This window comes from Rana temporaria, chromosome 13 (genome assembly GCF_905171775.1).
Source record: "Rana temporaria chromosome 13, aRanTem1.1, whole genome shotgun sequence".
Taxonomy (NCBI): domain Eukaryota; kingdom Metazoa; phylum Chordata; class Amphibia; order Anura; family Ranidae; genus Rana; species Rana temporaria.
Genome location: NC_053501.1, coordinates 86,757,777 through 86,770,816, shown reverse-complemented (window position 1 = coordinate 86,770,816; position 13,040 = coordinate 86,757,777). Strand labels below are relative to the sequence as shown.

The 13,040-nt window shown below is 48.5% G+C and overlaps 1 non-coding gene and 6 pseudogenes across 1 annotated transcript; all 7 read left to right on the top strand.

Annotated features, from left to right (window-relative positions):
* The first annotated feature begins 5,980 nt into the window (after positions 1-5,980).
* Positions 5,981-6,099, top strand: LOC120921496 (annotated as a pseudogene).
* Positions 6,100-6,185: 86 nt separating this feature from the next.
* On the top strand, positions 6,186-6,304 carry LOC120921485. The gene has a single exon (XR_005744903.1). It is a non-coding gene; the product is annotated as a 5S ribosomal RNA (ribosomal RNA).
* An 87-nt stretch (positions 6,305-6,391) lies between these two features.
* LOC120921294 lies at positions 6,392-6,510 on the top strand (annotated as a pseudogene).
* Positions 6,511-6,599: 89 nt separating this feature from the next.
* Positions 6,600-6,718, top strand: LOC120921301 (annotated as a pseudogene).
* An 85-nt stretch (positions 6,719-6,803) lies between these two features.
* LOC120921379 lies at positions 6,804-6,922 on the top strand (annotated as a pseudogene).
* An 85-nt stretch (positions 6,923-7,007) lies between these two features.
* On the top strand, positions 7,008-7,126 carry LOC120921498 (annotated as a pseudogene).
* A 295-nt stretch (positions 7,127-7,421) lies between these two features.
* On the top strand, positions 7,422-7,540 carry LOC120921284 (annotated as a pseudogene).
* The last annotated feature ends 5,500 nt before the right edge of the window (positions 7,541-13,040 follow it).

The following is a 13,040-nucleotide window of genomic DNA, read 5'->3' as shown; positions in this document are numbered from 1 at the left end:
ATCTCACGGACACCACCAACAGAATAAATGGAGTCACTTTGCACTCGTTGGGCGCATGTGGTGACGCTTTTATGCACTGGGCCGGCCCAACTCAGCTGGGATTTACGACTACTGTTGTTTTGCGCATGCGCAGAGGGCGGGGCATGTCCGGCGCATGCTCCGTTCGGTCTGGACATCATTTGCATGGGGTCACGGTTCATTAGCATTCTTCACGCCCACATCCCTCCTACGGTCACTTGCGCCTACTTACGCCGACACATTTCAGCTCCGCGAGCGCAACGTAGGACGCATGTGGTACGGGAATAAGGGAGAGCTCTCTCCAAGTTAAGCTAGCGTAGCGCAACTATGATGCGCTACACCTGAGTAAATATGCGCCGATCTACGAGAATATGGCCCTCTGTGCCTAACTTTGGAAACGATTCTCAAAAGGCTTTTTCCAAAGTTAGGCAGAAAATCTGACATGTGTAAGACACTTACACGGTCAGATCTTAGGATGCAGTACCGCATCCGCCACTGGGGGCATTTCTCATTGAAATGCAGCTTTGCGTATGCAAATGAGGACTTAAGCAGATTCTCAAAGCATTTCATCATTGTGATTTCTGCGTAAGTTCCGAATTTGCCTGCGCAAAACTAGGGCTGGTTCTACAATGTGGAAAGTTAGTCACACCTTGTAAAGGCCCATTCAAGCGACGGCATTTGGTATGCATTCCTGAGGGAGAACTCCACGGCAATTTTTAAATTCAAAACCGGCATGGGTTCCCCCCCCCAGGAGCATACCAGGCCCTTAGGTCTGGTATGGGTTGTAAGGAGACCCCCCCCACGCCGAAAAATCGACGTAGGGGGTCCCCCTACACTCCATACCAGACCCGTATCCAAAGCACGCTACACGGCAGGTCAGGAAGGGAGTGGGGACGAGCGAGCGCCCCCCCCTCCTGAGCCGTGCCAGACCGCATGCCCTCAACATGGGGGGGTTGGGTGCTCTGGGGCAGGGGGGCGCACTGCGGGCCCCCCCACCCCAGAGCACCCTGTCCCCATGTTGATGAGGACAGGACCTCTTCCCGACAACCCTTGCCGTTGGTTGTCGGGGTCTGCGGGCGGGGGCTTATCGGAATCTGGGAGTCCCCTTTAATAAGGGGGCCCCCAGATACCGGCCCCCCACCCTAAGTGAATGGATATGGGGTACATCGTACCCCTATCCATTCACCTGGAGGCAAAAAGTAAAAGTTATTAAACACACAACACAAGGGTTTTTAAAATAATTTATTATTCTGCTCCGGATGCCCCCCCTGTCTTCTTTATTAGCTCTATTACCAGGGGGGGCTTCTTCTTCCGCTCTCCGGGGGTCTTCTTCCACTCTCCGGGGGTCTTCTTCCACTCTCCAGGGGGGGCTTCTTCTTCCACTCTCCGGGGGTCTTCTTCCACTCTCCGGGGGTCTTCTTCCATCTTCTCCCCTCTTCCGCTGTTGACTCGGCGAACCCCGGTTCTTCTGCAGATGTCCGGTGCCTTCTTCTTCAGCGCTGGCTGCCTGCTATCTTTGTGTGTTAGCTCAATTTCTAACAGGCAGCCGGCGCGGTCTTCTGTGACGTCAGGTTCTTCTTCTTCCCTCTTCCGATGTTGCCTCGTCGCCTGCCGGGTCTGGTATCCCATCATGCTCCGGCAGGTACCCACGTGATGGGTGCCTACCCACGTGCACCCACCACGTGGGTACCTACCAGAGCATGATGGGACGGTGATGCCTATATAAATGGGATGCAAGGCGCGCAAGACGAGGCAACATCGGAAGAGGGGAGAAGAACAGAAGAGAAGAAGGTGACGTCACAGAAGACCGCGCCGGCTGCCTGTTACTAATTGAGCTAACACACAAAGATAGCAGGCAGCCAGCGCTGAAGAAGAAGGCACCGGACATCTGCAGAAGAACCGGGGTTCGCCGAGTCAACAGCGGAAGAGGGGAGAAGATGGAAGAAGACCCCCGGAGAGTGGAAGAAGACCCCCGGAGAGCGGAAGAAGAAGCCCCCCCTGGTAATAGAGCTAATAAAGAAGACAGGGGGGGCATCCGGAGCAGAATAATAAATTATTTTAAAAACCCTTGTGTTGTGTGTTTACTAACTTTTACTTTTTGCCTCCAGGTGAATGGATAGGGGTACGATGTACCCCATATCCATTCACTTAGGGTGGGGGCCGGTATCTCCCTTCCTGACCAGCCGGGTAGCGTGCTTTGGATACGGGTCTGGTATGGATTGTAGGGGGACCCCCTACGTCGATTTTTCGGCGTGGGGGGGTCTCCTTACAACCCATACCAGACCTAAGGGCCTGGTATGCTCCTGGGGGGGGGGAACCCATGCCGGTTTTTTCTTTGAAAATTGGCATGGAGTTCTCCCTCTCAGGAATGCATGCTGAGCGACGCTGTCATTTTTTTTTATAATTATTTGTTTTCCCGGCGCGTCTTTTTTTTTCACCCGTCGCAACTTTAGTGTCCCGTCGAAATTCTCAAAGCCGCCCGGCGTTAATTACGTTCGCGCGCTGCACGTCGGGAAAATGACGTCACACGCATGCGCAGTACGGCCGGCACGGGAGCGCGCCTCATTTAAATTTTAAACGCCCCCAGGAGAGGAGGACCGCCTTGCGACGGCTGCACTTAAGTTACACGGCCTGAAATTTCTAGGTAAGTGCTTTGAAGATCAGGCACTTAGGTAGAGATTTTAAGTCAGTGTAACTTAACTGCTGAAAGTTAAGTTAGGCAGCTTTTTTGAGAATTTGGCCCTATATGTATAGATGGTTCATGGCTTGTTTACATCTATTCCAATAGATCTACATCAAAAAGATATTGGCTTGATCGACTCTATTTGGAAACTGTTCTGTTCGATCATTGAACACCGTCAAGAAAGCTGCCCATTTTTTGTGCAACTTTTTTGTATATATAAAATGTATCTATTATTCATTTATTCGAATATTGGAGTGTTCAAGCTCCCGTTAGAATGCTTTTCCATACACATCCATATATATGTTTCATAGAGATTGCGTGTCGCATGGCACACACTATCTATTCTAATATGTTACGTTTATGTGCTTTCATATGCACATGATTATAATCTTTTTCGTCTCATATATTAAAATATATTATGTATACTTTCTTCCCCCCTCCTTCTCTTTTTTTTTTTTAGTCACACATGAAACTAAAAATTATGGGCCAGATTCACAAAGGGGATACGACGGCGTATCTCCTGATACGCCGTCGTATCTCTGTTTCTATCAATGCGACTGATTCATAGAATCAGTTACGCATAGATATCCCTAAGATCCGACAGGTGTAATTGTTTTACACTGTCGGATCTTAGGATGCAGTACCGCGGCCGCCGCTGGGGGGAGTTTGCGTCGTAAACCAGCGTCGGGTATGCAAATTAGCAGTTACGGCGGATCCAAAACTGATTTTCGCGTTCGCTACGTCGCCGCTAGTCTAGTTTGCCGTCGCAAAGTTAGTCGTCGTTTTAGGTGCCCTAACTTTAGTCAGCAAACGTATTGCTGTCTAAAGTATGGCCGTCGTTCCCGCGTCGAAATTTAAAAATGAACGTCGTTTGCGTAAGACGTCCGGGAATACGGAAGTACGCTACGCGCGTCGCCGTTCGAAAAAATTACGTCACGGCGTACAAAGCACGGCAGGAGTTAAGAAACGGAGCATGCGCAGTAGGTCCGGCGCGGGAGCGCGCCTAATTTAAATGGCACACGCCCATTTGAATTGGCCTGCCTTGCGCCGGAGGCCGCCGGCGTAGTTTTCATCGCAAGTGCTCTGTGAATCAGGCACTTGCGATGAAAACTTGCGGCGGTGTAACGTATCTACGATACGTTACGCCGCCGCAGTTCTATGTGAATCTGGCCCTATATACTTACTTTTATTGCTTCCATCTTGCACATATTGTTTCCTGGCCATTTATCTATACCTCATATATACCTATTGTTCATGCCCCATTATATCTTCTTTTGAATCCACTGACACATATGGATGTATGCACCACTTTTTATGAACAATGCATTTTGCTTTTACATTCAGTCCTTTTTGATATATTGTAGTTAGACACTACATATTATGTATACAGGTGGTTCTCCAAAAATTAGCATATTGTGATAAAGTTCATTATTTTCTGTAATGTACTGATAAACATTAGACTTTCATATATTTTAGATTCATTACACACAACTGAAGTAGTTCAAGCCTTTTTATTGTTTTAATATTGATGATTTTGGCATACAGCTCATGAAAACCCCAAATTCCTATCTCAAAAAATTAGCATATTTCATCCGACTAATAAAAGAAAAGTGTTTTTAATAAAAAAAAAGTCAACCTTCAAATAATTATGTTCAGTTATGCACTCAATACTTGGTCGGGAATCCTTTTGCAGAAAATACTGCTTCAATGCGGCGTGGCATGGAGGCAATCAGCCTGTGGCACTGCTGAGGTGTTATGGAGGCCCAGGATGCTTCGGTAGTGGTCTTAAGCTCATCCAGAGTGTTGGGTCTTGCGTCTCTCAACTTTCTCTTCCCAATATCCCACAGATTCTCTATGGCAGGCCAATTGAGCACAGTAATACCATGGTCAGTAAACCATTTACCAGTGGTCTTGGCACTGTGAGCAGGTGCCAGGTCGTGCTGAAAAATGAAATCTTCATCTCCGTAAAGCTTTTCAGCAGATGGAAGCATGAAGTTCTCCAAAATCTCCTGATAGCTAGCTGCATTCACCCTGCCCTTGATAAAACACAGTGGACCAACACCAACAGCTGACATGGCACCCCAAACCATCACTGACTGTGGGTACTTGACACTGGACTTCAGGCATTTTGGCATTTCCCTCTCCCCAGTCTTCCTCCAGACTCTGGCACCTTGATTACCGAATGACATGCAAAATTTGCTTTCATCCGAAAAAAGTACTTTGGACCACTGAGCAACAGTCCAGTGTTGCTTCTCTGTAGCCCAGGTCAGGCGCTTCTGCCGCTGTTTCTGGTTCAAAAGTGGCTTGACCTGGGGAATGCGGCACCTGTAGCTCATTTCCTGCACACGCCTGTACACGGTGGCTCTGGATGTTTCTACTCCAGACTCAGTCCACTGCTTCTGCAGGTCCCCCAAGGTCTGGAATCGGTCCTTCTCCACAATCTTCCTCAGGGTCCGGTCACCTCTTCTCGTTGTGCAGCGTTTTCTGCCACACTTTTTCCTTCCCACAGACTTCCCACTGAGGTGCCTTGATACAGCACTCTGGGAACAGCCTATTCGTTCAGAAATTTCTTTCTGTGTCTTATCCTCTTGCTTGAGGGTGTCAATGATAGCCTTCTGGACAGCAGTCAGGTCGGCAGTCTTACCCATGATTGCGGTTTGGAGTAATGAACCAGGCTGGGAGTTTTTAAAAGCCTCAGGAATCTTTAGCAGGTGTTTAGAGTTAATTAGTTGATTCAGATGATTAGGTTAAGAGCTCGTTTAGAGAACCTTTTCATGATATGCTAATTTTTTGAGATAGGAATTTTGGGTTTTCATGAGCTTTATGCCAAAATCATCAATATTAAAACAATAAAAAGGCTTGAACTACTTCAGTTGTGTGTAATGAATCTAACATATATGAAAGTCTAATGTTTATCAGTACATTACAGAAAATAATGAACTTTATCACAATATGCTAATTTTTTGAGAACCACCTGTATATTTTGAAGGATTTTAATCATACATCAGCCACGATTAAGCACTAATGTAGTGCGAAACATGTCGGCTGTCCCTTTCTGTGGCTGTGTCTTGCTGTGTATGCCTACTTTTATTGACTAAAGACAACTTTCCGAAGTTTATCTGGAGTGTGGCTGTCCATTTTCTCCCGAATCTTCTTCATTTGCCTTGTGCATTGCCAGCACCTTGGTCTCCTGAGAGGTCCCTAATTGCTCACAAGATCCACCTGGAGCGGTGACTCCTTTTCTCTATCTTAAGAGAGTTAAGGCCAGCCATGGTACTTGCCTACGGCCACATCACCCTGAAAGCGCCTGATCTCGTCTGATCTCGGAGGCTAAGCAGGGTCGGGCCTGGTTAGTACCTGGATTGGAGACCTTCTGGGAATACCCGGTGCTGTAGGATTTTTTTTTTTTTGGGAGTCCTTGTATCCATTTTTCTAGTCTTCTCCCAAGCTATCTTCAAGAGAGTAAAGGCCAGCCATGGTACTCGCCTATGGCCACATCACCCTGAAAGCGCCCAATCTCTTCTGATCTCGGAGGCTAAACAGGGTTGGGCCTGGTTAGTACCTGAATGGGAGACCGCCTGGGAATACCAGGTGCTGTAGGCTTTTTTTTTTTTTGGGGAGTCCTTGTATCGATTTTTCTAGTCTTCTCCCAAGCTATCTTCAAGAGAGTTAAGGCCAGCCATGGTACTTGCCTATGGCCACATCACCCTGAAAGTGTACAATCTCGTCTGATCTCGGAGGCTAAACAGGGTCGGGCCTGGTTAGTACCTGGATGGGAGACCGCCTGGGAATACCAGGTGCTCTAGGCTTTTTTTTTTTTTTTTGGGAGTCCTTGTATCTATTTTTCTAGTCTTCTCCCAAGCTATCTTCAAGAGAGTTAAGGCCAGCCATAGTACTCGCCTAAGGCCACATCACCCTGAAAGCGCCCAATCTCGTCTGATTTCGGAGGCTAAGCAGGGTCGGGCCTGGTTTGTACCTGGATGGGAGAACGCCTGGGAATACCAGGTGCTCTAGGCTTTTTTTTTTTTGGGAGTCCTTGTATCTATTTTTCTAGTCTTCTCCCATGCTATCTTCAAGAGAGTTAAGACCAGCTATGGTACTTGCCTACGGCCACATTACCCTGAAAGCGCCCAATCTCGTCTGATTTCAGAGGCTAAGCAGGGTCGGGCCTGGTTTGTACCTGGATGGGAGAACGCCTGGGAATACCAGGTGCTCTAGGCTTTTTTTTTTTTGGGAGTCATTGTATCTATTTTTCTAGTCTTCTCCCAAGCTATCTTCAAGAGAGTTAAGGCCAGCCATGGTACTCACCTATGGCCACATCACCCTGAGAACGCCCAATCTCGTCTGATCTTGGAGGTTAAGCAGGGTCGGGCCTGGTTAGTACCTGTAAGGGAGACCGCCTGGGAATACCAGGTGCTGTAGGCTTTTTTTTTTGTTGGGAGTCCTTGTATCTCTTTTTCTAGTCTTCTCCCAAGCTATCTTCAAGAGAGTTAAGGCCAGCTATGGTACTCGCCTATGGCCACATCACCCTGAAAGCGCCCAATCTCGGCTGATCTCGGACTTTAGCAGGGTCGGGTCAGGCCTGGTTAGTACCTGGATGGGAGACCCCCTGCGAACACCAGGTGCTGTAGGCTTTTTTTTTTGTTGGGAGTCCTTGTATCTATTTTTCTAGTCTTCTCCCAAGCTATCTTCAAGAGAGTTAAGGCCAGCTATGGTACTTGCCTATGGCCACATCACCCTGAAAGCGCCCAATCTCGTCTGATTTCGGAGGCTAAGCAGGGTCGGGCCTGGTTAGTACCTGGATGGGAGAATGCCTGGGAATACCAGGCGCTGTAGGCTTTTTTTATTTTTTTTGGGAGTCCTTGTATCTATTTTTCTAGTCTTCTCCCAAGCTATCTTCAAAAGAGTTAAGGCCAGCCATGGCACTTGCCTACGGCCACATCACCCTGAAAGCGCCTGATCTCGTCTGATCTCGGAGGCTAAGCAGGGTCGGGCCTGGTTAGTATCTGGATGGGAGACTGCCTGGGAATACCTGGGGATCAACTGAGTTTATGGCCAAAAACACAGCAAACTTGCAGTATGATCGACTGCGTTTATGGGCAAAAACAGCAAACGTATTGTAAGATCGACAGAGTTTATGGCCAAAAACACAGCACACGTGCTTTAACAGCGACTGCGTTTATGTGCAAATAAATAACACAAGTGCAGTAACAGCTAATGCGTGTATGTGCAATTATATAGCACACATGTCATGCAGTAACAGCAACTGCGTGTATGTGTGCAATTAAATAGCACACGTTCACTAACACTGAGTACTATGTTTAAGTTTACACACGTTAGAGCACTGCAGCTAGCACAAAGAAATTGCTTAATTGCTAAATTGCTAAGCTATACAGTGTATAAATATATGTATTACACTAGGATGTATATATATCCTCTACACACTACAAATTTAACTATACTGACTAGCCTTCCTGCTCTATCTATCTATCTATCTATCTATCTATCTATCTATCTATCTATTAGAAAAGACACTGTGGGGTAGATTCAGATACAATGGCGCATCTTTTTTCCGCTACCCTGGACCAGCGCGGAGAGGCATGTACTGTATTCAGAAAGATATTACTCACCAAGATGCACCAGCGGGTTGTATTTTAGACGGCGTAAGGCGGCGTAACTGTAAGTGGGCGTCACCCCATGCAAATGATGCTCCGACCGTGTCGCAGAGAGATACGTCGGGCGTATCTTAAACGGCGCATGCGCTGTGACATCGCCGGGCTGTCTGCCCCCATCTGCGCATGCGCACAACTGCGCCCGGCGTAACCCCTAAGATACGCCGGCCCACTGCCTACGCCCAGTGCATAAATACGCCCAGACATGCGCCCGACAAGTGCAAAAGTACCCAAGCATTTTTTGTTCCTGCTAGGTCTTTTGCATCTTGATTTTTGGGTGAAGTATGGCTGCAGCAGAGTCTTCAGGTGACTGGAGGATGACAAATTTCAGCCCAGAGGAGAAGGCTGTTATTATAGATGGGCTCTCCCAACATGGTGCCCGTCTCTATGGGCCACAGAGTGGCAACACTGGCAGAGCGGACAAAACCTGCATCTATGCGGAGCTAACCACACAGGTTAATGCTCTCAGTGTGGCGGAGAGGGAGCCGAAGCATATCCACAAAAAGATTAATGACCTGCAGAGATAGGTTAAAGAAAAATTAGTGGCGAGGAAGAAGCATGCCAGTGGCACAGGTGAAGTACCAGCCACCAGGATCACCCTGACGCCAGAGGACATGGTCGTGGCCAGGTTCCTGGAGAGGGAGCTTGTGGAGGGCCTGGAGGGCTTCGATTCTGGGGATCAGCCCTTGAGGACAGGTAAGTGTGTTTTATCTTCTTTCTGGTGTGTAGCATGTGTGGGGGGGGGGGAGGGAACATGTGACAAGTGTGTGGGTCCACCAACATGTAAATGTTTTGTGTCATCCACAGATGTGCAGGATGGAGCTGGGCCGTCATCGGCTGCAGAGCGACCCACCCCATCCATGGTGGAGAGTGCCCCTACCTCAGTGCTTGAGGAAGTGGAGGAGGAGCACATCGGGGTAGAGGAGGATGCGGTGTATCTGTTGGAGGAGACCCCCATTCCTGACCCCTCCCAAACCTCCCCCCTTATGAGAGTTACCCCCTCACGGGTCTCAATGCCTATCAGGGATAGCCCCTCACGGGAAACCATCCCCTCCAGCCGGCCTCAAGCCTCTCCAGCCCCTAGGAAGGCTACCAAAAAAACGCGTGGAGTCCCTGAGGAGTTTGAGGACCATCTGGCAAGGGAAAAGACAAGGCAGACCCGCCATATTGGGTGTCTTGCGGGGGATCTGCATCGGGTCGCAGATAGCCTGGCCTCCTCGGCCGAGAGCCAGGCTGCCTGCACTGTGGCTGTGCAGGAGGCCATCACCCAGCAGGCTGGCACGAGTCGGGACATTAACCACTTGACAACTGGGCACTTAAACCCACTTAATAACCAGACCAATTTTCAGCTTTCGGTGCTCTCACATTTTGAATGACAATAACTCAGTCATACAACACTGTAACCAAATGAAATTTTTGTCCTTTTTTTCCCACAAATAGAGCTTTCTTTTGGTGGTATTTGATCACCTCTGCGGTTTTTATTTTTTTCGCTATAAATGAAAAAAGAACGAAAATTTTGTAAAAAAATGAATTTTTCTTCATTTCTATTAATTTTTTTTGCAAAAAATGAATTTTTCTTCATAAATTTGGCCTAAAATGTATAGTGCTACATATCTTTGGTTAAAAAAAAAAAATTTGGATATTATTTAGTCTGGGTGAAAGTTATAGGGTCTACAAGCTATGGTACCAATTACTGAAAATTGATCAATTTGATCACACCTGAAGTACCTCTCTCATTACCCTAACATGCCAGAAAAGTACAAATACCCCCCAAATGACCCCTTATTTAGAAAGAGGCATGGTGAGTTTGAAGTTGTAATTTTTTCCCACAATTCTTTGCAAAATCAAGATTTTTTTTTTTTTCACAAAATGTTCATATTCGCAGGATATTTCTCACACACAGCATATGCATACCACTAATTACACCCCAAAACACATTCTGCTATTCCTCCTGAGTATGCCAATACCAAATGTGTGAGACTTTTACATAGCGTGGCCACATACAGAGGCCCAACATGCAGGGAGCACCATCAGGCGTTCTAAAGCACCCAGACCAATTCTGACATTCCTCTCAAACATGGAAAAATCATCATTTATTTGCTAGAAAATTACATAGAAACCCAAAACATTATATATGCTTTTTTAGCAAAAACCCTAGAGAATACAATGGCGGTCGTTGCAACTTTTTATCGCGCACGTTATTTTCGCAGCAATTGTTCGAATGCGTTTTTTTGAAAATAAAACGGTTTTGTGCTTTTAAAAAAAAAAAACATTAAAGTTAGCCCAATGTTTTTGCATAATATGAAAGATGAAGTTACGCCGAGTCAATAGATACCCAACATGTCACCCTTCAAAATTGCACACGCTTGGTATTGCAGAGTATTGGTGCGGGGGTATTGCAGAGTATTGGTGCGGGGGTATTGCAGAGTATGGTGCGGGGGTATTGCAGAGTATTGGTGCGGGGGGTATTGCAGAGTAATTGCGCGGGGGGTATTGCAGAGTAATTGCGCTGGGGTATTGCAGAGTATTGCCGGGGAGTAATGCAGAGTATTGCCGGGGAGTAATGCAGAGTATTGCACAGGGGGGTATGCAGAGTATTGCGCAGGGGGGTATGCAGAGTATTGCGCAGGGGGGGTATGCAGAGTATTGCGCAGGGGGTGGTATGCAGAGTATTGCGCAGGGGGTGGTATGCAGAGTATTGCGCAGGGGGGGTATGCAGAGTATTGCGCAGGGGGGTATGCAGAGTATTGCGCAGGGGGGGTATGCAGAGTATTGCGCAGGGGGGTATGCAGAGTATTTCGCAGGGGGGTATGCAGAGTATTGCACAGGGGGGTATGCAGAGTATTGCCGGGGGTATGCAGAGTATTGCGCAGGGGGGTATGCAGAGTATTGTTCAGGGGGGGTATTGCAGAGTATTGCAGGGGGTTTCAGGGATGTCTGAGCAGGGATGGATGGATCTGTGACTGCAATAGTCACAGATCCATCCACAGCGCTGCTGACACCCGCGCTCCCCCCTCTCACACTGTTCCGCTCGGTACAGAGAGAGGAGGGAGGAACCGGCGTCTTCAAAAGACGCCGGTTTGTTTACATGTGATCGCTCCGTCATTGGACGGCGCGATCACATGGTAAAAGACCGCTGTAAGTGGTCAATTACCTTGATCTGTGTAGCGCCGGGTCTCATAGACCCGGCGCGCACAGAATTTTCTGTGTGCGCGCCCGAGGCGGCGCGCATTACTGCTTCTGCTGGGCGCCGTTTCAGAACGGCGACCCCCAGTTAAGCAACCACCATGCCGCCGTTTTTGGACAGCGGCTGGTGGTTAACTGGTTAATGAAAGCCTGCCGGACGTGGTGGGGAACGGGGCAACCCTTCTATCCTGTCTGGTTGACCTGCAGGCCACAACATCTGGCCTGGTCTCAGAGGTCCCGAGCCTGGCAGCTGCTGTCCGTGAGGAGGGGAGGCTGACACGGCGCCAGCAGCGCATCAATACAACCCGCCGGCTGCGGATGCAGGCTGCTACAAAATCCTACCTCCAACGGCTAGCCGTGGCAAGGGAGGGCAGCCAGGCAGCCAGGGAGAGACTGGGGGAGGTTCCACCACCAGCAACCCCAAGCCCCCCCACCTGAGGCTCGCCACAGGCAACTGCGCACCAGGAGCCTTGGGACAAGAGGCAGCCCACGACAGGGCCGTTGATTTTTTCTTTAATTTCTTTGATACTCAGGTTATGAGTTTATTTTATTTTTCATACTCAGGTTATGAGTTTATTTTATTTTGATACTCAGGTTATGAGTTTATTTTATTTTTATATCCCTGCACACGGTCAGTAGTGCAGGCTACAGTGTGAATGGTGTGTGAATGTGGGGGGTTGACACTCCTGCCATTAAGGTTTGTCACCCTCAGTCGTTGGGGAGAAGTGATCCCCACGACCCGTGTGAATGGTGTATGAATGTACAGTGACATAATTGGAGCCTTGGCGTGGCGTTGCTGCTCCCAAGTACCGTGAGGTGTACTTTGGTCTAATCCAATTTGATGAGGATGTGGGGTGTGTGTGCTAGGGACCACAGTGGTGTGCATGCGTGCATTCTCCTTGTGACATGATGAATGTGTGTGTTTAACGTGAAAAGAAGCCTACCACGAGGCATCTCCTGACTGCTCTTCCCTCAGCAGACAGGGTACCCTCGGGCAGGGGGGGACTGTGTGGTTCGGGGGTCAGGTCATCACTTAGGTCAATCTGCAGGCCCCTTCTCACTGCAAAGTTGTGCAGAATGGCCCGATGATCTGGCACACAAAGTTTGGGGAATACAACAGGGTACCCCCGGACTTATCCAGGCATCGGAAACGGGACTTCAGGAGGCCAAAGGTGCATTCCACCACTCCACGGGTACGTGCTTGTGCTTCATTGTATCTTTGCTCTCCTGGGGTTTGGGGTTTCCGGAATGGAGTCATGAGATGGGGTCCAAGTGCATATGCCGCGTCACCTGGAAGGGAAAAGACAGGAGGATGTTAGTCGTACATGTGCCCCTCGTGATGTCTGCATCATGGGGGGGACAGTCATGCCTGACACCCATGTCACTCACCAACCAGCCAGCTGTATCCGTACACGTTCTGTTCAAATTCTGTGGGGATGTTGCTTTGACGGTATATGAAGCTGTCATGGCTGGACCCGGGG